Raw genomic sequence first — 22,965 nt, forward strand, 5'->3', positions numbered from 1 at the left:
CCCTCCCACTTCAGGAAGAGGATGTTCGCCGCCCTCAGCGACGTCGCACGGGAGGTAAGTACGTGTGACGGGGGGTTTACAACTTTGTGCGCCACGGGCAATCAATTGCCCGTGATGCACAAACGATGTGGGCGGTTATGATCGCTCGTGCAATCGCACGATAGATCATAACGTGTAAAGCCCCCATAACTCTTTTGTCTTACTTTATTACAATTTCTGCTAATAGAGTTGTTCAAACCAGGTTATATGTAGAGATGAGCGAGTAGCGTAATATTCGTAATCGCTATACTGGTAACAAGTACTTTGTAATATTCGTGTATTCGTCACGAATAGTGAGTACAATGCAAATCAATGGGAAATGCGAGTAATTTTCGGCTGGACCCAACAGAGAGGTCTGGGAACCTGAGAAAAAGGCTGAATTGGATGGGAAAGTGATGAAACAGAATAGGGAGAGCTGGAGAATATGCTGCATGCATTTCTGACTCACATATGGTTTCTGGGAATGAGGATGTCACAGACAGTATTACGCCACTTATTCTCTGTCTGTCCCTCTCTCTCAGGTTCATACTCAACAATCACGGCGTGGAGCAGCTGTCACACTGCTCCCGCTGCCAATCTTCTTCTTCCCTACCCGCTCATTAGCCTCATCACTAGAGTTGAGCGCGGTTCGCGGTTCGTGGTTCTCCAGTTCGCGGTTCGAGTGATTTTGGGGGCTGTTCTAGATCGAACTAGAACTCGAGCTTTTTGCTAAAGCTCGATAGTTCTAGATATGTTCGAGAACAGTTCTAGCAGCAAAAAGACAAGCTAATTACTAGCTGGCTTTCCGCTGTAATAGTGTGAGTCACTCTGTGACTCACACTATTATGAAATTTCAGTGTATAGTGTGCGGGAACAGCGCATTCAGATCACTGCTGTTTGGATAATGGCGATTGCCAATTTTTTTTTTTTCCTTGTCTTCCTTCCCTAAGCGCGCGCGTGTAGTGGGGCAGGCCAGCATGTCAGCCAATCCCAGACACACACACAGCTAAGTGACTTTTAGCCAGAGAAGCAACGGCATGTGTGATAGGATGTCCATGTCACATGTCCATGCTTTATAAAAACGGACATTTTCCTCCAGCACGCCATTATCTGCCTTCTGCGTCTTGGTGTCAGTCACCGCTGGCGCAGCTCCTATCTCTGATACTGCTGTGTACGCTCTATACACAGCGCTATACAGAATAGGGATAGAAGTTTCTATTAGTCCTTTTAAGGGCTAATACCGGCAGGGTCAAAGCCATAGGTGACAGTCAGGTCCGTGAAAACAGATTTTAACAGCTACACAAGATGACAGCGTCTGTGTAGCTAAGGTCAGGGATTTCCTCACGGCATTTCCCCATTAGGAGGGATAGAAAGGGGGGCTTTCTTTCCTCTACCCAGACCCACAACCCTGCCACTGTACTCTCCTGCCCTTTGCACACTCAAACTCATTGTTACTAAGCCATTATACTAGCAAACACTGATTAAACTTAGTGGAATCCTAAAAGTGGCTGTTGGACTTCCATTAGTGTCCCACTGGTGCAAAGCTATTTGCAGCACCACTGCATTGCACACTCAAACTCATTGTTACTAAGCCACTATACTAGCAAACACAGTAAACTTAGTGGCATCCTAAACGTGGCTGTTGGACTTCCATTAGTGTCCCACTAGTGCAAAGATATTTGCAGCACCTCTGCATTGCACACTCAAACTCATTGTTACTAAGCTATTATACTAGCAAATACTAAATAAACTTAGTGGCATCCTAAAAGTGGCTGTTGGACTTCCATTAGTGTCCCACTGGTGCAAACCTATTTGCAGCACCTCTGCATTGCACACTCAAGCTCATTGTTACAAAGCCATTATAATACCAAACACTGAGGAAACTTAGTGTCATCCTAAAAGTGGCTGTTGGACTTCATTAGTGTCCCACTAGTGCAAAGATATTTGCAGCACCTCTGCATTGCACACTCAAGCTCATTGTTACTAAGCCATTATACTAGCAAACACTGAGTAAACTTAGTGGCATCCTAAAAGTGGCTGTTGGACTTCCAAAATGAGTGGCAAAATGACAGATGCTGGTGGAAAGGGGAAGAGGCGTGTTGGAAAAGGAAAAAAAGGGTTTGTCCGTGGGGAAGGTGGCAAAGCTCCATTAACATCTGCTGAAGATAGACCATAGATAGACCATCCAGCAAAAGTAAGATGTCTACTACTTACCGTGGACAATCCGATGTGCTCCCTTTTTTACGAACACGAACAACTGAAACAAAGGTAGATGATGGCCAAAAAAAGAAAATGCTTGAATGGATCTCAAGTGGTCCAACAAGTGCCCTCTCCTCCACCTCAACTACCGCATCCAAAAAACACCAGTCCTCTGAGTTGTCATCCCAATCACACTTGCTTTCTCCCAGCTCTGAAGTCTCCATCCGCCCTGCACAGTATGGTGGAACTGAGATGGCTGAGTCTGCAGAGCTGTTCAGTCACAATATAGCCTGGGAATCAGAGGTCTGCTCCCAAGCTACAGTGAGTACAGACTAGTAAATGGTCTGCAGTGATGCCCAGAACCTTTGTGATTCAGATTCAGGCCATGATGACCAAGTTTCTAAGCATAATGTTGACCCTTATTCACAAACTTAAACACCTGTTGTAATAGACAATGAGGAACATACTGATGACAATGAGACGCAGATACCAGATTGGGATGACAACTTAAATATTCGGTCAGGGCAAGAAGAGGCTTGGTCTGAGGGTGAGGGGAGTGCAAACACAACAATTGATGAGAAAGTTCTAGATCCCACCTACTGTCAACCCACAGTCAGGCCCTCGAGGAGGTCAACAGAGACGGTGGAGGAGGATGCAACTGATGACGAAGTTACCTTGCGCCTTCCTGGACAGAGTCGGAGTACTGGTAGCACGTCTACAACTGCATCCTCAGCCACCACTGTGCCTCTGAGCACTAGTCAGGGTGGATCAGCAGGTCGCATGCCCTCTAAGCCTTGCCTAGCCTGGTCCTTTTTTGACATAGCAAAAGATTGGCCAAATTATGTGATCTGTAAAATTTGTCGTGATTATGTTAGTAGAGGTCAAAACCTCAGCAGTTTGACAACTTCTTCCATGAATTGTCACATGAATAAATATCATATGTCCCAGTGGGAAGCTCACCGTGCTGCAATGCGGCCTAGCGGAGCGAACCATCCACCGCCTGCCTCTTCCAGTGCATCCGTGCGCTCTTCATCTTCTAGGACTGTGGGGACAGCTGTCACACCTGGTTTTCCACGCACAACTTCCACCACTGTAACCGCAACAGGCAGTTTGCTTGGTAGGTCGTCAGTTGGTTTGGAAGGGGAAACAAGTGCGTGTGTACAGCTCTCTCAGACATCGATAGCACCAACGTTGGATGAAGGCAACATCATGTCTACGCCTGCACTTTCCTCACAAACCTGCATTTTTCCAGGGACACCCTACTCAACACCGTCTACGCACAGCAGCCAGATCTCTGTCCCTCAGATGTGGACAAATAAAAGGCCATTTCCTGCGACCCATGACAAAGCTAAGAGGTTGACTTTATCCCTCTGTAAGCTCTTGGCTACCGAAATACTGCCTTTCCACCTGGTGGACACACAGCATTTTAGAGACCTTATGTCTGTCGCTGTGCCCCAGTACCAGATGCCCAGTCGCCACTACTTCTCTAAGAAAGGTGTGCCCGCGCTACACCAGCATGTCGCACACAACATCACCGCTTCCTTGAGAAACTCTGTGTGTGAACGGGTGCATTTCATCACCGATACTTGGACCAGTAAGCATGGACAGGGACGTTACATGTCGCTGACTGGGCACTGGCTAACTATGGTGATAGATGGTGAAGGGTCTGCTGCACAAGTCTTGCCGTCCCCACGACTTGTGTGTCAATCCTCTGTCTGTCCAAGTTCCGCCACTGCTTCTGCCTCCTCCACCTCATCTGGGTCCTCCACCTCCGCCCCAAGCCTGCCTGGTCAGGCCACCAGCGTTCTCACTGCGCAGAAGGAATCACGCACCCCTCATTACTATGCTGGCAGCAGAGCGCAACGGCATTAGGCGGTCTTTAGCTTGACATGTCTTGGAAATAGGAGTCACACAGCGGCTGAGTTGTGGGCAGCTCTGGAGACTGAGTTTAATAAATGGTTGTCTCCACTCAACCTGCAGCCTGGTAAGGCCATGTGCGACAATGCTGCAAACCTGAGTGCGGCCCTTTGCCTGGGCAAGGTGACACACGTGCCTTGTATGGCTCACGTGTTGAACCTTGTTGTCCAGCAATTTTTAACACACTATCCCGGCCTAGATGGCCTTCTGACCAGGGCACGAAAACTTTCTGCTCACTTCCGCCGTTCAACCGCCGCAGCTGAGCGACTTGCATCGCTCCAGAAGTCTTTCGGCCTGCCGGTTCATCGCCTGAACTGCGATGTAGCGACACGCTGGAATTCGACTCTCCACATGTTACAGCGACTGTGGCAGCACCGCCGAGCCCTGGTGCAATACGTCATGACGTATAGCCTGGGCCAACGAGATGCAGAGGTGGGGCAGATCACCCTGATGGAGTGGTCTCAGATCAAGGACCTATGCACCCTTTTGCACAGTTTCGACATGGCGACGAATATGTTTAGCGCTGACAATGGCATTATCAGCATGACAATTCCAGTCATTTACATGCTGGAGCACATGCTAAACACTATTCGGAGTCAGGGGGTGGGACAACAGGAAGGGGAGGAACTACAGGAGGATTCATATGCGCAAGGGACAACAACATCACGAAGGTCCAGACGTTCATCATCACCAACGCGGCAGGCATGGGACCATGGGGGACAGGGATCAACAAGGGCGCATGGTAGCAGGCGAAATGTTGAGGAAGGTGCAGGAGAACATGAGGAAATGGAGGACGAACTGTCCATGGACATGGAAGACTCAGAGGATGAGGGAGACCTTGGTCAAATTTCAGTTGAAAGAGGTTGGGGGGAGATGTCAGAGGAAGAAAGAACGGTTAGCACCTCTATGCCACAAACACAGCGTGGACTTGGTCCGCATGGCTGTGCAAGACACATGAGTGCCTTCTTGCTGCACTACCTCCAACATGACCCTCGTATTGTCAAAATTAGAAGTGATGATGACTACTGGCTTGCCACACTATTAGATCCCCGGTACAAGTCCAAATTTTGTGACATAATTCCAGCCATAGAAAGGGACGCACGTATGCAGGAGTATCAGCAGAAGCTGTTACTCGATCTTAGCTCGGCTTTTCCACCAAACAACCGTGCAGGTGCAGGGAGTGAATCTCCCAGTTGTAACTTGACAAACATGGGACGGTCTCGTCATCTTCAACAGTCTACCCGTACCAGTAGCACCGTATCTGGTGCTGGTAACAGCAATTTTATGGAATCTTTTCATAATTTTTTAGACCCTCCTTTGCAAGGCCACCAGAGACAACAAGTCTGACACATAGTCAACGGCTGGAGAGGATGATACAGGAGTATCTCCAAATGAACATCGATGCCATGACTTTGCAAATGGAGCCTTGCTTATTTTGGGCTTCAAATCTTGAAAAATGGCCAGAGCTCTCCACTTACGCCTTGGAGATTTTGTCATGTCCAGCTGCCAGCGTTGTCTCTGAACGTGTCTTCAGTGCTGCTGGGTGTGTGCTGACAGATAAACGTACGTGTCTATCCAGCGACAATGTGGACAGACTAACGTTCATCAAAATGAACAAGTCATGGATCCACAAGGAATTTACTACCCCTGTGTCATCCTGGGGAGAGTAAATGCTTGTGGATTTGGAATGTGCTTGATGCAAATCTAGCTGTGAAGTGTACAACTAGGGCACAAGTGCTGCCACTGATGGGGTGTCTGTGTGGCCCAATTTTTGGAAAAAAGGGAGACTCTTCTTGGAGTAACCCTTGCTTACATTGTTTTTAAAAATGATCCAAGATGCACAGTGCTGAGATCAGGAAAGACTTTGCTACCTACCCCGGTGTCCTCCTGGGGACGGTTAAGGATGGCGTATTTTTGAATGTGCTTGATGCAAATCTAGCTGTGAATTGTACAACTGGGGCACAACTGCTGCCACTGAAGGGGTGGGTGTGTGTGTGGCCCAATTTTTGGAATTTTTAAAAATGATACAAGATGCACAGCGCTGGGATTATTATTATTATTATTATTATTATTTATTTATAGAGCACCATTGATTCCATGGTGCTGTACATGAGAAGGGGGTTACATACAGAACACATATACAAGTTACAATAGACAGACTAGTACAGAGGGAAGAGGGCCCTGCCCTTGCAGGCTTACATTCTAAAGGATTTTGGGGAGGAGACAGTAGGTGGGGTGGTGGGAGTCGGGCGGCAGCTCCGCACGGTGGTCGGGCGGCAGCTCCGCACGGTGGTCGGGCGACAGCTCCGCACGGTGGTGAAGCAGTGAGGTCATTGAAGGTTATAGGCATTTCTGAACAGATGAGTCTTTAGGTTCCATTTGAAGTTTGCGAGTGTAGTAGATAGTCTGACGTGTTGAGGCAGCGAGTTCCAGAAGACTGGGGATGTTCGGGAGAAGTCTTGGAGGCGTTTGCATGAGAGAGGAGGAGAGAAGGAGATCTTGGGAGGACCGGAGATTACGTTTTGGAGTGTAGCGAGAGATTAGTTCAGAGATATATGGAGGAGACAATTTGTGGATGGCTTTGTAAGTCAGTATTAGTAGTTTGAATTGAATATGATGGAAGATTGGGAGCCAGTGAAGGGACATGCAGAGAGGAGAAGCAGGGTGGTAGTGTGGCGAGAGGTGGATCAGTCGGGCAGCAGAATTAAGGATGGACTGGAGAGGGGCGAGCGTGTTAGCAGGGAGGCCACAGAGGAGGATGTTGCAGTAGTCCAGGCGGGAGATTATGAGGGCATGCAGTAGCATTTTTGTAGATTAAGAATTGAGGAAGGGACGGATTCTGGAAATATTTTTGAGTTGAAGACGACAGGAGGTGGTGAGGGATTGAATGTGTGGTATGAAGGACAAGGCAGAGTCAAAGGTCACTCCAAGGCACCGAACTTTGGGTGCTGGCGAGAGCGTGATGTTATTTATTGTAATAGTTAGATCAGGTAGAGAGTGTAGGTGAGATGGAGGAAAGATGATCAGTTCAGTTTTGGCCACATTGAGCTTTAGGAAGTGAGAGGAGAAGAAGGAAGATATAGCAGATAGGCACTCTGGGATTCTGGACAGCAGAGATGTGACATCTGGGCCAGAGAGTTAGATCTGAGTGTCATCGGCATATAGGTGGTACTGGAAGCCATGGGACTTTATGAGTTGTCCCAGGCCAAATGTGTAGATAGAAAAAAGTAATGGTCCCAGGACAGAGCCTTGAGGGACACCAACAGAGAGAGGACGGGATGAAGAGGTTGTGTGGGAGTGGGAGACACTAAAAGTGCGGTTGGAGAGGTATGAAGAGATCCAAGAGAGGGCAAGGTCTCTGACACCAAGGGAAGAGAGGATCTGTAGTAGGAGGGAGTGGTCAACAGTGTCAAAAGCTGAGGACAGGTCTAGAAGTAGGAGTATAGAGAAGTGGTTGTTAGCTTTGGCAGTAAGTAAGTCATTTGTGATTTTAGTCAGGGCAGTTTCAGTGGAATGATGCGGACGGAAGCCGGACTGTAGGTTGTCAAAGTGAGAGTTAGAGGAGAGGTGGGAGGAAATTTCAGCATGGACGTGCTGTTCCAGGAGTTAGAGAGGATATGAGGTTTCTGAAGTATTCCTGTTTAGCAGAGGTAAGGGCCAAGCAAAATGTGTGAATTGCATTTTTGAATGTGGTGAAGTCTTCCCGGGAGTGCGTTTTCTTCCAGCGCCGCTCTGCAGCCCTAGACACTTGCCGCAGTTTTTTAGTATGGCTGTTGTGCCAGGGTTGTCTATTGATTTGTCTCACTCTGCCATGCACAAGAGGAGCAACTGAATCAATAGCTGATGTGAGAGTGGCGTTGTAGAAAGTGGTGGCACTGTTTGTGTCGTGCACTGAAGATATGGAGGACAGTGGTAGGATACAGTCAGAAAGGGTGTGTATGTTGACGTGTGCGAGGTTTCTGCGAGTGTGTGATACGTGCTGGACAGGAGGGGCAGGTGAGGAGGACAGGGCTGAGAAGGTCAATAGATGGTGGTCAGATAAGGGGAGAGGGGAGGTAGTGAGGTTAGATAGAGAGCAGAGACGGGTGAAGATAAGGTCTAATGTGTGTCCATCTTTATGGGTGGCAGAGGTGGACCACTGAGATAGACCAAAAGATGAAGCAAGGGAGAGTAGTTTGGAGGCTGCTGACTGGCGGGGGTCAGTGGGGATATTGCAGTCACCCATGATGATAGTGGGAATGTCAGCAGAGAGAAAGTGTAGAAGCCAGGCAGAGAACTGGTCGATAAAGGAAGTGGTAGGGCCTGGGGGTCTGTATATGATGGCCACTTGGAGGTTGGAAGGAGAATAGATGCGGACAGAGTGCACTTCAAAGGAAGGCAGGACAAGGGAGGGTAGAGGTGGGGTTGGATTAAAGCTGCAGTTGTTAGAAAGAAGGAGGCCCACTCCTCCACCTTGTCTATTGCCAGGGCGAGGAGTGTGGGTGAAGTGAAGGCCACCGTAGCATAGTGCAGCAGGGGAGGCAGTGTTGGATGGTGTCAGCCATGTTTCAGTGATGCCCAGAAAGGATAGGTTGCTAGAGGTAAAGAGGTCGTGAATGATGTGCAGTTTATTACAGACCGAACGGGCATTCCAGAGCACTCCAGAGAGAGGAGGCGGCGGAATAGGTTTTATATTGGAGAGGTTGCGGTAGTTACTAGTAAGTGTGGAGCGATAGGGGGGTGGTAGAGAGGAGTGTCCCATCTGGGGGGGTCCAGGATTGGGAGATATGTCACCAGCAGTGAGGAGAAGTAGTGAAAGGGAGAGCAGGTGGGAGAAGGAGAGTGGACGGCATGGTCTGCGTGTTATTAAGAGAGACCTGAGATTTAGGAGCAGATCAGCAGATGAGGACAGGTGGGGAGGTAAAAGGGAAGGGGAGATGAATATTTGTTTGGTGAGTGCTGGCGTATGGGGATAGTGAAGGAGAGTGAGGAAGAGTGGAGCAAAGACTGTGAGGGCATAGGTGAACATGGTGAGTTTAAGGTTTACATATGGGAATATGAAAAAGTGTAAGGGGAAAAAATGCAAGTGACAGACACACAGTTAATGTGGTAGCGCTCACCTTATGGTCACTTCTGGGACATTTCAGGCTGAACGGAGCCAGGGCAGAGCCTTGGGCGTAGTGACCCATGACTCACCTTTGCAGGGCAGCAAGGGGTTAATGATTTTCTATAGAAAGAGCGGGCTTTTGCGGGGTCAAGACTTTAGGGGGGGTAAATCTATGGGGCCAGGGGAGGGGACAGGGTGGGGGCTGTATATATGTTCAGGGAGAAAGGGGGGGGCACTACTTCGGCGCGAGGTACCGTTAGAGAAGGTCCCGCCCTCCCGCCCTATACATATATGTTTAATCTTTGTCGGGGAAGACGGTGGAGTCAAGGTTCATTTAATTTTCTATTGGGTGTTCGAGTCATTTTGGCGAGCGGTGGCGAGGGGGGTTCTTGGAGTCGGTGGAAATTCGGGGTGGGGGGTGGCACATCGGATAGATGGAGGACCACCCCCCTTTGTTTATTCTGGTATGGTAATTGCCTGGCGGACTTGGGGGGACTCTCCAGGGGTGGGGTCCCCTGAGAGTTGGTTAGGGACACGGTTTTCAGGCAAAGGTGGTGCCCCCGAGCTTGTGGTCGCGGCTGGGGGCAAAATATGCCGGATGGTTTGGTAACAATATTTGGTGTCCGCCAGGTTTTGGGGCTCCAAGAACCGCCCTTGCATTGGTAAAATGGTTATTTATTATCTGTTATAATGTTTGTTAATAAACCGGGCCGATTTGGCCAATTTATCCAAAGAAGGGTTTTGTGTTTTTATTAGCGGTTGGGAAAAAGGGGGGGGGGTTGGTGTGGGGGATTCTGCTGACAATATGAAGAAAGCCTCTGCAGTAGGGCAGTCATGGAATATTTCTGATTGCCCACTTAGAAAATACCACTTATGAAATCACACAGACCATGGTCATAACAGACCTGTGCCAACAAATTGATACAACTCTAGAGGCCTAGAAAATGACTCAGGTGTGAGCAGAAGGGAGGGGGATAGAGGAAGAGAGGTCTGAGAAACACACCAGGGGTCAATTAGTAAGTACAAACTAAGAGAAACATTTGGACAACTTCACAGCTAGAAAACAAACTACTTAAGATGCAGAAGAAATAGACAGGTGTGAACCAAGAACTAAGGGGCACTTTGCACACTGCGACATCGCAGGCCGATGCTGCGATGCCGAGTGCGATAGTCCCCGCCCCCGTTGCAGCAGCGATATGTGGTGATAGCTGGCGTAGCGAAAATTATCGCTACGCCAGCTTCACACACACACTCACCTGCCGTGCGACGTCCCTGTGGCCGGCGACCCGCTTCCTTGTTAAGGGGGCGGGTCGTGCGCCGTCACTGCGACATCACACGGCAGGCGGCCAATCGGAGCGGAGAGGCGGAGATGAGCAGGATGTAAACATCCTGCCCACCTCCTTCCTTCCGCATAACCTACGGAAGCCGCGGTGACGCCGGTAGGAGATGTTCCTCGCTCCTGCGGTTTCACACACAGCGATGTGTGCTGCCGCAGGAGTGAGGAACAACATCGGACCGTCGCGTCAGCGTAAATATGAATTACGCCGACGCTGCACCGATGATACGATTACGACGCTTTTGCGCTCGTTAATCGTATCATCTAGGCTTTACACACTGCGATGTCGCATGCAATGCCGGATGTGCGTCACTTTCAATTTGACCCCACCGACATCGCACCTGCGATGTTGCAGTGTGCAAAATGCCCCTAAGAGTTAGAAGAATATGAAATTCAGATGGGGATGGCAGTGGTTGGAGCAGAATCACATACCAATAGAAATAACATACAGGAAAGGATAGACTCAAGACTTCCACACAAACGGTCCAGAAAATCCCAAGCGTGAACCCTGAGAGCAAGCTCCCACACTTAGCCATAGTGGGGAGCGGGACCCGACTAGTTCCATACTACAGGGACCAACAGAGAAGAAACTTAGTGCCAGGAGGCAGGTCACGGATTACCATGCAGCACCATTGGGGACAGGACCCGAACTAGTTCCCCTCAGCGGCAGCGGTATCCAGAACTTAGGTTTATCCAGTTGTCGGTGTCAGCTTTATGGACTGAGTGAGTATGCAAGGGACCCCTTTAGACCCAACGGTACTTCCCGAACTCCATCCCCGAGTCCCGGGGCATCCCCCCTATCCGTGGAGGGTTCTAACACCTGGCTGTCCCACTCCATCACCCCCGGGTACTCCCAACTGCAGCGGTGGTACTCCAGATTACCACACACCACGGGTGGCGTCATGAACTCTAATCACAATCCCCTGTAAATACCCCCCTTCATTTGAGTGGCTGCACGACCGCTAGGTCCGGATACCCCTTGAGCTACCGCAGATCCAAATCCGAGCAGCCCGGCTGCTGGCTCGGGGGTGGCACACAAGAAAAAGAAGGCGTGCCAGAAAAAGAGCGCGAAGAAAGCCCGCCATCAGTGCGTCGGTTAGTTAACCCTGCGCTACCTCGAAGAGAAACGCGAAGCCTGGTAAGATCCACTAAGGGGGAAGAAGATGTTCAGCCCAGGTGGAGATGAGACTGCCGCTACAGCCCCAGTCGCAGCGTCCATTATGCTGCTCACAATGCCATACCTCCCAGAGCGGTCTGGTTACCGCAATACTCAGGGAAGTCGCATACCCTGAGCAACTTTAGAGAGAGGCTACAAAGGCTATTTGAAGTATACCTGTCACGGCCGGGGAGAGCGCCGCCGCCGCTGCGCTCGCTAACGCTCGGGTCCGGCACTGCTGCGATGGCTGTTTGGTGGCTCGAGCGGTGGGCCGGATCCGGGGACTCGAGCGGCGCTCCTCACCCGTGAGTGAAAGGGGATAGTTTGGTTTGGGGGATTTGGTCCGTGACGCCACCCACGGGTTGTGGTGAGGTTGGGCACCACCGCTGCTGGTAACGGGGATGGCAGGGAGCAGCTGGGATGTTGTTCTCCCTCTCCGTGGGTAGGGGTTGGTGGTCCCGGGGCCCAGTGAGGGGCCCAGTGAGGTGACAGGGAGGCAGGGTCGGGAAGGTACAGGGTCGCTTTGACTGCGCAGCGCGGTGCCGGATGGCACGGTTGTACTCACTCAGCCACAAATGTACGCAAAGTCTCTGGTAAACCAAACGGCTGAATGGACGTGTCCCGCAGCCAGCTGCTGTAGTTCCTCCCGGACGGTTGGTGGTGGCTGTGAAACGGGGTGCCAGGGGTGCCTCGGGGATTGTAGTCATGGCCCCTTTTTCTCTCAGGCTTACCCCTGGCTCCGCCGTCACTATCGGGACAGGAGATGTCTTGGTGGGGCAGAGTGTGGTGGTGCAAATGTCGTCCGACGTATAAACACTTTCCAGGCATGCTTCGGTGCAAATAAAAGACATTCTTTATTTCACAATCCTTCACACAACCGGCAGTTACAGATGACTTCACGTTTTCCTTAGCTGGGGAAAGCCTGCCCTGACGTCTCCTCCAGTGGGGATGTGCCCGGCTACTCTGCTTCACCTGGCTCCCACTACGGCTACCCACAGACCGGACCCACACCGGTACTGCTTCGCACTTTGAGGTTCCGCCCGCTCCTTTTCTCTCCGGCTTCCCTGTTCTTCCAGCTCCCACACTCTGCCCCTGTTCTGCTTCTTCTCTCCCGTCCCGGACACAACTGCCTTCAGCACACACTTCCTTTCCCCCTAAGCTGCCGGCTCCTCCTCCCTCCTGTACAGTTTCTATGGGGACAGCATTAACCACTTCAGAGAAAACCTGTGCTTCCTTGTAAGGGGTCTGCCCATCCCTTACATTCCTCCCCTCTTTCTGCCTAAGCCTCCCGGCAAGGCTAGACCCTGGAAACCACAGCTTAGCAGCAAGACATCTTTAAACAATAAAACTTTAAAACATTCATGCACAAAGTCAATCACCGAACGCACCAGATTTGCGCCCGGAGTCCCTCCTGGGAGCTCCCGGTCTTTGAAGACAGTGTGCCCGGAGGCCGTTACAGCCTCCCGGTCTTGGCTGGTCTTCTGCCCGGAGGTTTTCACAACACTCCCGGTCTTAGTAGATAGGAGCACAAAACAACAAAGTCTTCTTAAACAACATGGAGGGAGCCCCTGGCTCAGTCCAGCATCAGGCTCCTTCCGGGCTCGTAGCTTGAACAGGTTGCAAACTGTGGAACTTCTCCGGCTCTTTTAACAATGCCGGTACTCAACATGAACAGTTCCATTACCTCCGGTCATTACGGGTCACTCAGGATGGTAAGCGCGCTGCCATTCGGCCCGCTGAGCCCTCACATAATCAGAAAGCGACTGACCTGGCAAGCGGAGCAGCCTCCGGAACGGTTCGTAGTTGACGGGTGGTTCTGGCGCCTCTGTCTCCGGTTTTGCCTCCTCGACCCCCGACGGGGGTGACGGGGTCGCTGAACGGGACGGCTGGGGACTGCCCACGACGATCACCGGGTGTGTGACCAGATTCTGGTGAATTGCCAACACCGCCGGCATTCCCTTCTCGGGGTCAGCACCCAGTCCTGTCTTGACTTCGGGCGATACCGCCAGCGTGGTTCTCGGCCGGGAGATATCAGCCAGCACCGGTCTCGGTTGAGTGCGTCTCCGGTATTGGCATTCCTCCCATTCGATTTCCTGTTGCCACTGTGCGGTCTCTTGTGTAGTGGGCCGCTCCGGTCCTCCTGGCACAGCCGGTAGGTTAAGGGTGAGTCCTTCCGCAGCCGCAGCCTGCTTCGGGCATCCTCTGCCCAGGCTAGTCGCTACTAGTGCGGCTACCGCAGCTTGCTGTCTTCCTGGAGTCTCCATCTTGCTCGGAGTCAGCGTTTCTGGTAATGGCGTCGGGATCAGTGAAGATGCTGGAGGAAGTGGAGGCGGGCTTACTTTTCCCGCTCTTGGGTATTCTCCACCCCCAGTCTCACACAACAGCTCGACCCCTCCGCGGCGGTACTTCTTTTTCTCCGACACACCGCCCATTTCACATATCTTCATCCGTGCCCTGGGACCAGCGCCTCCCCTCTTTGAGCGGAGTACTCCGAACTTCTTCTTCGGCACCGGCCAGCCGCAGGCTCTTCTTTTGGCGCCAATTCTGCGCGCGCTTTCTGTGTCTTCACAGATGACGGCCACCTTGCCGCCATCTTGTGCCCGGTCCAACGCATTAGGCACTGCTTCTTCTTCCCACCATGGGATTGGGAACCTTCGCACATAGTCCGGATCCTGTGCCCTAGGCACCACTTGATCTCTGTCTTCTCGGTTAGGGACCCCTTGCATATAATCCGGATCCTGCCGACTACGCCACATGAAACGGGGTGCCAGGGGTGCCTCGGGGGTTGTAGTCATGGCCCCTTTTTTTCTCAGGCTTACCCCTGGCTCCGCCGTCACTATAGGGACAGGAGATGTCTTGGTGGGGCAGAGTGTGGTGGTGCAAATGTCGTCTGACGTATAAACACTTTCCAGGCATGCTTCGGTGCAAATAAAAGACATTCTTTATTTCACAATCCTTCACACAACCGGCAGTTACAGATGACTTCACGTTTTCCTTAGCTGGGGAAAGCCTGCCCTGACGTCTCCTCCAGTGGGGATGTGCCCGGCTACTCTGCTTCACCTGGCTCCCACTACGGCTACCCACAGACCGGACCCATACCGGTACTGCTTCACACTTTGAGGTTCCGCCCGCTCCTTTTCTCTCCGGCTTCCCTGTTCTTCCAGCTCCCACACTCTGCCCCTGTTCTGCTTCTTTTCTCCCGTCCCGGACACAACTGCCTTCAGCACACACTTCCTTTCCCCCTAAGCTGCCGGCTCCTCCTCCCTCCTGTACAGTTTCTATGGGGACAGCATTAACCACTTCAGAGAAAACCTGTGCTTCCTTGTAAGGGGTCTGCCCATCCCTTACATTCCTCCCCTCTTTCTGCCTAAGCCTCCCGGCAAAGCTAGACCCTGGAAACCACAGCTTAGCAGCAAGACATCTTTAAACAATAAAACTTTAAAACATTCATGCACAAAGTCAATCACCGAACGCACCAGTTTTGCGCCCGGAGTCCCTCCTGGGAGCTCCCGGTCTTTGAAGACAGTGTGCCCGGAGGCCGTTACAGCCTCCCGGTCTTGGCTGGTCTTCTGCCCGGAGGTTTTCACAACACTCCCGGTCTTAGTAGATAGGAGCACAAAACAACAAAGTCTTCTTTAACAACACGGAGGGAGCCCCTGGCTCAGTCCAGCATCAGGCTCCTTCCGGGCTCGTAGCTTGAACAGGTTGCAAACTGTGGAACTTCTCCGGCTCTTTTAACAATGCCGGTACTCAACATGAACAGTTCCATTACCTCCGGTCGTTACGGGTCACTCAGGATGGTAAGCGCGCTGCCATTCGGCCCGCTGAGCCCTCACATAATCAGAAAGGGACTGACCTGGCAAGCGGAGCAGCCTCCGGAACGGTTCGTAGTTGACGGGTGGTTCTGGCGCCTCTGTCTCCGGTTTTGCCTCCTCGACCCCCGACGGGGGTGACGGGGTCGCTGAACGGGACGGCTGGGGACTGCCCACGACGATCACCGGGTGTGTGACCAGATTCTGGTGAATTGCCAACACCGCCGGCGTTCCCTTCTCGGGGTCAGCACCCAGTCCTGTCTTGACTTCGGGCGATACCGCCAGCGTGGTTCTCGGCCGGGAGATATCAGCCAGCACCGGTCTCGGTTGAGTGCGTCTCCGGTATTGGCATTCCTCCCATTCGATTTCCTGTTGCCACTGTGCGGTCTCTTGTGTAGTGGGCCGCTCCGGTCCTCCTGGCACAGCCGGTAGGTTAAGGGTGAGTCCTTCCGCAGCCGCAGCCTGCTTCGGGCATCCTCTGCCCAGGCTAGTCGCTACTAGTGCGGCTACCGCAGCTTGCTGTCTTCCTGGAGTCTCCATCTTGCTCGGAGTCAGCGTTTCTGGTAATGGCGTCGGGGTCAGTGAAGATGCTGGAGGAAGTGGAGGCGGGCTTACTTTTCCCGCTCTTGGGTATTCTCCACCCCCAGTCTCACACAACAGCTCGACCCCTCTGCGGCGGTACTTCTTTTTCTCCGACACACCGCCCATTTCACATATCTTCATCCGTGCCCTGGGACCAGCGCCTCCCCTCTTTGGGCAGAGTACTCCGACCTTCTTCTTCGGCACCGGCCAGCCCCAGGCTCTTCTTTTGGCGCCAATTCTGTGCGCGCTGTGTCTTCACAGATGACGGCCACCTTGCCGCCATCTTGTGCCCGGTCCAACGCCTTAGGCACTGCTTCTTCTTCCCACCATGGGATCGGGAACCTTCGCACATAGTCCGGATCCTGTGCCCTAGGCACCACTTGATCTCTGTCTTCTCGGTTAGGGACCCCTTGCATATAATCCGGATCCTGCCGACTACGCCACATGAAACGGGGTGCCAGGGGTGCCTCGGGGGTTGTAGTCATGGCCCCTTTTTCTCTCAGGCTTACCCCTGGCTCCGCCATCACTATCGGGACAGGAGATGTCTTGGTGGGGCAGAGTGTGGTGGTGCAAATGTCGTTCGACGTATAAACACTTTCCAGGCATGCTTCGGTGCAAATAAAAGACATTCTTTATTTCACAATCCTTCACACAACCGGCAGTTACAGATGACTTCACGTTTTCCTTAGCTGGGGAAAGCCTGCCCTGACGTCTCCTCCAGTGGAGATGTGCCCGGCTACTCTGCTTCACCTGGCTCCCACTACAGCTACCCACAGACCGGACCCACACCGGTACTGCTTCACCCTATGAGGTTCCGCCCGCTCCTTTTCTCTCCGGCTTCCCTGTTCTTCCAGCTCCCACACTCTGCCCCTGTTCTGCTTCTTCTCTCCCGTCCCGGACACAACTGCCTTCAGCACACACTTCCTTTCCCCCTAAGCTGCCGGCTCCTCCTCCCTCCTGTACAGTTTCTCTGGGGACAGCATTAACCACTTCAGAGAAAACCTGTGCTTCCTTGTAAGGGGTCTGCCCACCCCTTACAGCTGCCTTTCCCTGCACCTGTGTGTATGTTCGGTCCCGATGGATTCCCACCGGTAACCCGCTCCCCAGCGTGTATATGTGCCGGAGAAGCCCTTTTGCCTGCAGGCTCTGGCCCTTGGAACTCTAGCTGTGGCGGTAGCTGTATTTCCTTTTGCTGGTTGGACGGTTGCCTTCAATCGGGTCTTGGCTGTTAGGAAACCCCTGGGGTTCCGGTCACTGACAGATTTGACCTCTAATGGCAGCTCCAAGCCTGGTCGGGGTCCGTAGGCCCTGTCTGTGTGTGCTGGCTTCACTTCACTCCCCGGTTCGGTACCGGCGTGCCTTCGCCCAACCCCGGTCCTACGGTTCCGTGTTGATCTGCCTCTCCTGCAGACGGCCACCACCGTCTGCCAACCTTGCTCTCAGTGCCCGGGCCACACACCCGGACACGGTCAGTTTGCTCCTCCACTACCACTTCACTCCTCTTTCCTTCACTTCCCTAACTGTTCTGCTCTCTGACTTCCTTTTCCCGCCTCCAGGACTGTGAACTCCTCAGTGGGTGGGGCCAACCGCCTGGCTCCACCCCACCTGGTGTGGACATCAGCCCCTGGAGGGAGGCAACAAGGATTTTGTGTCTGGCTGATGTGCCTGTCTCGGGGTGGGGGTGTATGTTGCAGTACCTGTGACGACCTGGCTAGTCCAGGGCGTCACATACCCCCTGAGCGAAAGTCAAAATGTGGGCATAATAATAGGACAGTTAACCAGCGCAGCCCGCAGAAGTAAAGTCCTGGCCTGACACTGATGAAGGGACAGTAGCACATATACTGGCCAGGTTGAAAGACATTTTTGAAACCCGCACCACGTCAGAAATAAAAAAAAAAAATTCTTTGGGTGCAAACAAAGGGCACAAGACAGTATACGGGACTATGCCTTAAACTTGCAAGAGGCACTGAGAGCAGTTGAACAGGTAGACCCAGGGAGTGTGTGTGATGAAGAAAAACTACTGACCAAGCAATTTATAGAAGGGCTCCTGTCAGACGCTCACTGGACACAGCTGCGTATCATGGTCCTGCAGAACATTGCCATGGAAATTGCAAAGTTTAAGGACCAGGCCATTCAGGTGCTGAGAGAATCTGCACCTAATGACACACTACCCCTCCGGCATCCTGCGATCACTTACCCAGAGGTTGTGCCCGCAACCCCAACAACTGCAGGGGCAGAGGCACAGACCCTAGATAATGACCTCTCTGTAGACCTCAGACACCAGGTCCAAGAACTGAATAAGAGTGTGGTTGCCCTCACAAAAACAGTGCAGTCTCTACAGTTGACCCCATTGCCTGCAAGCATTGAGTTGGCATCCAGTCCAGATGACGTCCCATGGATGAGGCAAAGGAAGATCCCACTAACCCGAGCAAAAGACACAGACCGTTACGATTCAATTGGTTGACCGATTTGCCACCGCTGTAACCAGGTGGGGCACTACGCAAGGTGCTGTCCTTTAAACGGGCAGAACCTGGGGCTAGGAGCCAACCCCCAGATGTAAGGAACCCGGCCTGTCTTCCTGGTGCAACAAGTATGTGGGAGGACGACCGGTCCTTCCTATTGTGCTGGATGGGATACCTATAACCGCCCTTCTGGATAAGGGGTCCCAGGTAATGACCATACCTTATATATATATATATATATATATATATATATATATATACTGTACAAAAGATACTGGGCTGATTCAGACATTACCCGTAGCCCAGATGATGACTTCACCATGTGACGCCCTGGACCCCAGGGGTCACAGGTCACTACACCACACCATACACCCCCTTCTCTGGACAGGTCACACCAGTCAAACATAAAATCCTTGTTGCCACCCTCCAGGGTTGATGTCCACAACAGGTGGGGCGGAGCAAGGCAGTTGGCCCCGCCCACCGAGGAGTTCACGGGCTGGAGGCGGGAAAAACACAGTCAGTGAGTCCAGTTGTGGTCAGGAGTGAGTGAGGAGTAGAGTTGAGCACGGTTCGTGGTTCGTGGTTCTCCAGTTCACGGTTCGAGTAATTTTGGGGGGTGTTCTAGATAGAACTAGAACTGGAGCTTTTTGCTAAAAGTTCGTTAGCTCAAGTTACGTTCTAGAACGGCTCTATCAGCAAAAAGCCAAGCTAATTACTAGCTGGCTTTCCGCTGTAATAGTGTAAGTCACTCTGTGACTCACACTATTATCAAATTTCAGCGTATAGTGTGCGGGGGCTGCGCTTTCAGATCACTGCTGCTGGGATAATGCCGATCGCCATTTTTTTTTTTCTTCCTTCCCTAAGCGCGCGTGTAGTGGGGCGGGCCAGCATGTCAGCCAATCCCAGACACACACACAGCTAAGTGGACTTTTTGCCAGAGAAGCATGGGCATATGTCATTGGCTGTCCATGTCACATGTCCATGCATTATAAAAACGGACATTTTCCCCCAGCACGCCATTATCTGCCTTCTGCGTCTGGGTGTCAGTCACCGCTCACGCAGCTCCTGTCGCCGATCCTGCTGTGTACGCTATACACACAGCGGTCTACTGATTAGGGACAGAAGTTTATTTCAGTCCTTTTCAGGGCTCATTTTCTCGGGCTCAGAGCCACAGGTGACAGTCAGGTCTGTGGAAATGCTGTATACAGCTTCAGATAACAGCGTCTGTGTAGCTAAGCTCAGGGATTTCCTCGCTGCATTTCATAGAAAGTGAGGCTTCCTTTCCTCTACACTGACCCACAACCCGGCCACTGTACCCTCCTGCCCTTTTATGCAAAGCCATTTTAATTGCAGAGTGCTGCCAGTTAGTGCCATCCAAAGAGTGGCTGCTATACTCCATTATTGTACCACTTGTGCCAAGCAAGTCCCACCACCTCTGCATTCTCCCCTCCTGCCAATTTTTGCAAAGCCATTTTAATTTAAAAGAGTGCTGCCAGTTAGTGGCATCCAAAAAGTGGCTGTTGGACTCCATTAGTGTCTCACTGGTGCCAAGCTATTTCCAGAAGCTCTGCATTGCACCCTCAAGCTCATTTTTACTAAGCCATTATTATTATTATTATTATTATTTATTTATAGAGCACCATTAATTCCATGGTGCTGTACATGAGAAGGGGGTTACATACAAAATACATATACAAGTTACAGTAGACAGACTAGTACAGAGGGAAGAGGGCCCTACCCTTGCGGGCTTACATTCTATAGGATTATGGGGAGGAGACAATAGGTGGGGTGTAGGTCAGACGGCAGCTCCGCATGGTGGTCGGGCGACAGCTCCGCACGGTGGTCGGGCGGCAGCGAGTTCATTGTAGATTGTAGGCATTTCTGAACAGGTGCGTTTTCAGGTTCTGTTTGAAGTTTGCAAGGGTAGGGGATAGTCTGACGTGTTGAGGATTATAATAGCAAACTGTGCTGCCAGTTGTAGGGCCATAGTTGCATTGTCAGGGATAGTCAGTGTTGTTTCTTCTGCTGTCAATAAAGCTAGACCACCGCTGCAATCTATACCACCTCTCAATTTTTACTACCACATTTTAAGTGGACAATCTTGTCGCTATCAAAATGAGTGGCAAAATGACATATGCTGGTGGAAAGGGGAAGAGGCGTGTTGGAAAAGGAAAAAAAGATTTTTTTCCGTGGGGAAGGTGGCAAAGCTACATTAACATCTGTTGAAGATAGACCATCTACCAGCAAAAGTAAGATGTCTACTACTTACCGTGGACAATCCGATGTGCTCCCTTTTTTACGGACACGAACAACTGTAAGAAAGGTAGATGATGCACAAAAAAAGAACATGCTTGAATAGATCTCAAGTGCTCCAACAAGTGTCCTCTCCTCCACCTCAACTACCGCATCCAAGAAATCACTACACCCCCCATATACTACACCTGTAATATACTACATCACTACACCCCCATATACTATACACCTGTAATATACTACACTACTACACCCCCATATACTACACTTGTAATATACTACATCACTACACCCCCATATACTACACCTGTAATATACTACACCCCCATATACTACACCTGTAATATACTACATCACTACGCCCTCATATACTACACCTGTATCATACTACATTACTTCATCCCCATCTACTACACCTGTAATATACTACACCACTACACCCCCATATACTACACCTATAATAAACTACACCACTACACCCCCATATACTACATCTGTAATATACTACACCACTACACCCCCAATATACTACACCTGTAATATACTACACCACTACACCCCCCATATACTACACCTGTAATGTACTACATCACTACACCCCCCATATGCTACACCTGTAATATACTACATCACTACACCCCACAATACTACTCCTGTAATATACTACACCACTACACCCCCCATATACTACACCTGTAATGTACTACATCACTACACCTGTAATATACTACATTAATACACCCCCATATACTACACCTGTAATATACTACACCCTCATATACTACACCTGTAATATACTACACCCTCATATACTACACCTGTAATATACTACACTACTACACTCCTATATACAGTCATGGCCAAAAGTTTTGAGAATGCTACAAATATTAATTTTAACAAAGTCTACTGCTTAAGTTTTTCTAATGGCAATTTGCATGTACTCCAGAATGTCATAAAGAGTGATCAGCTTAACAGCAATTACTTGCAAAGTCAATATTGGCTAAGAAAATGAACTTTAATACCCAAAACACATTTCAACAGCATTGCATTCCTGCCTTAAAAGGAGAAGCTAACATTGTTTTAGTGATTGTTCCATTAACACAGGTGTGGGTGTTGATGAGGACAGGGCTGGCGATCAATCAGTCATGATTAAGTAAGAATTTCACCACGGGACACTTTAAAAGGAGGCTGGTGCTTGGTATCATTGTTTCTCTTCAGTTAACCATGGTTATCTCTAAAGAAACACGTGCAGCCATCATTGCTCTGCACAAAAATGGCCTAACAGGGAAGAGTATCGCAGCTACAAAGATTGAACCTCAGTCAACAATCTATCGCATCATCAAGAACTTCAAGGAGAGAGCTTCCACTGTTGCCAAAAAGGTTCCAGGGCGCCCAAGAAGGACCAGCAAACGCCAGGACCGTATCTTAAAACTGTTTCAGCTGAGGGATGGGACTACCAGCAGTGCCGAGCTAGCTCAGCAATGGCAGCAGGCTAGTGTGAGTGCTTCTGCACGCACTGTGAGGTGGAGTCTGCTTGAACAAGGCCTGGTTTCAAGGAGGGCAGCAAAGAAGCCTCTTCTCTCCAGAAAAAACATCAGGGACCGACTGATATTCTGGAAAAGGTACAGGGAGTGGACTGCTGAGGACTGGGGTAAAGTCATTTCTCAGATGAATCCCCTTTTCGATTGTTTGGGACATCTGGAAAACAGCTTATTAGGAGAAGAAGAGGTGAGCGCTACCACCAGTCTTGTCTCATGCCAACTGTTAAGCATCCTGAAACCATTCATGTGTGGGGTTGCTTCTCAGCCAAGGGAATCGGCTCACTCACAGTCTTGCCTAAAAACACAGCCATGAATAAAGAATGGTACCAGAATGTCCTCCAAGAGCAACTTCTCCCAACTGTCCAAGAGCAGTTTGGCGCCCAACAATGCCTTTTCCAGCATGATGGAGCACCTTGCCATAAAGCAAAGGTGATCACTAAATGGCTCATGGAACAAAACATCGAGATTTTGGGTCCATGGCCTGGAAACTCCCCAGATCTTAATCCCATTGAGAACTTGTGGGCAATCATCAAGAGACAGGTGGACAAACAAAAACCAACAAATTCTGTCAAAATGCAAGCATTGCTTATGCAAGAATGGACA

Source organism: Anomaloglossus baeobatrachus, chromosome 1 (genome assembly GCF_048569485.1).
Source record: "Anomaloglossus baeobatrachus isolate aAnoBae1 chromosome 1, aAnoBae1.hap1, whole genome shotgun sequence".
Classification (NCBI taxonomy): Eukaryota; Metazoa; Chordata; class Amphibia; order Anura; family Aromobatidae; genus Anomaloglossus; species Anomaloglossus baeobatrachus.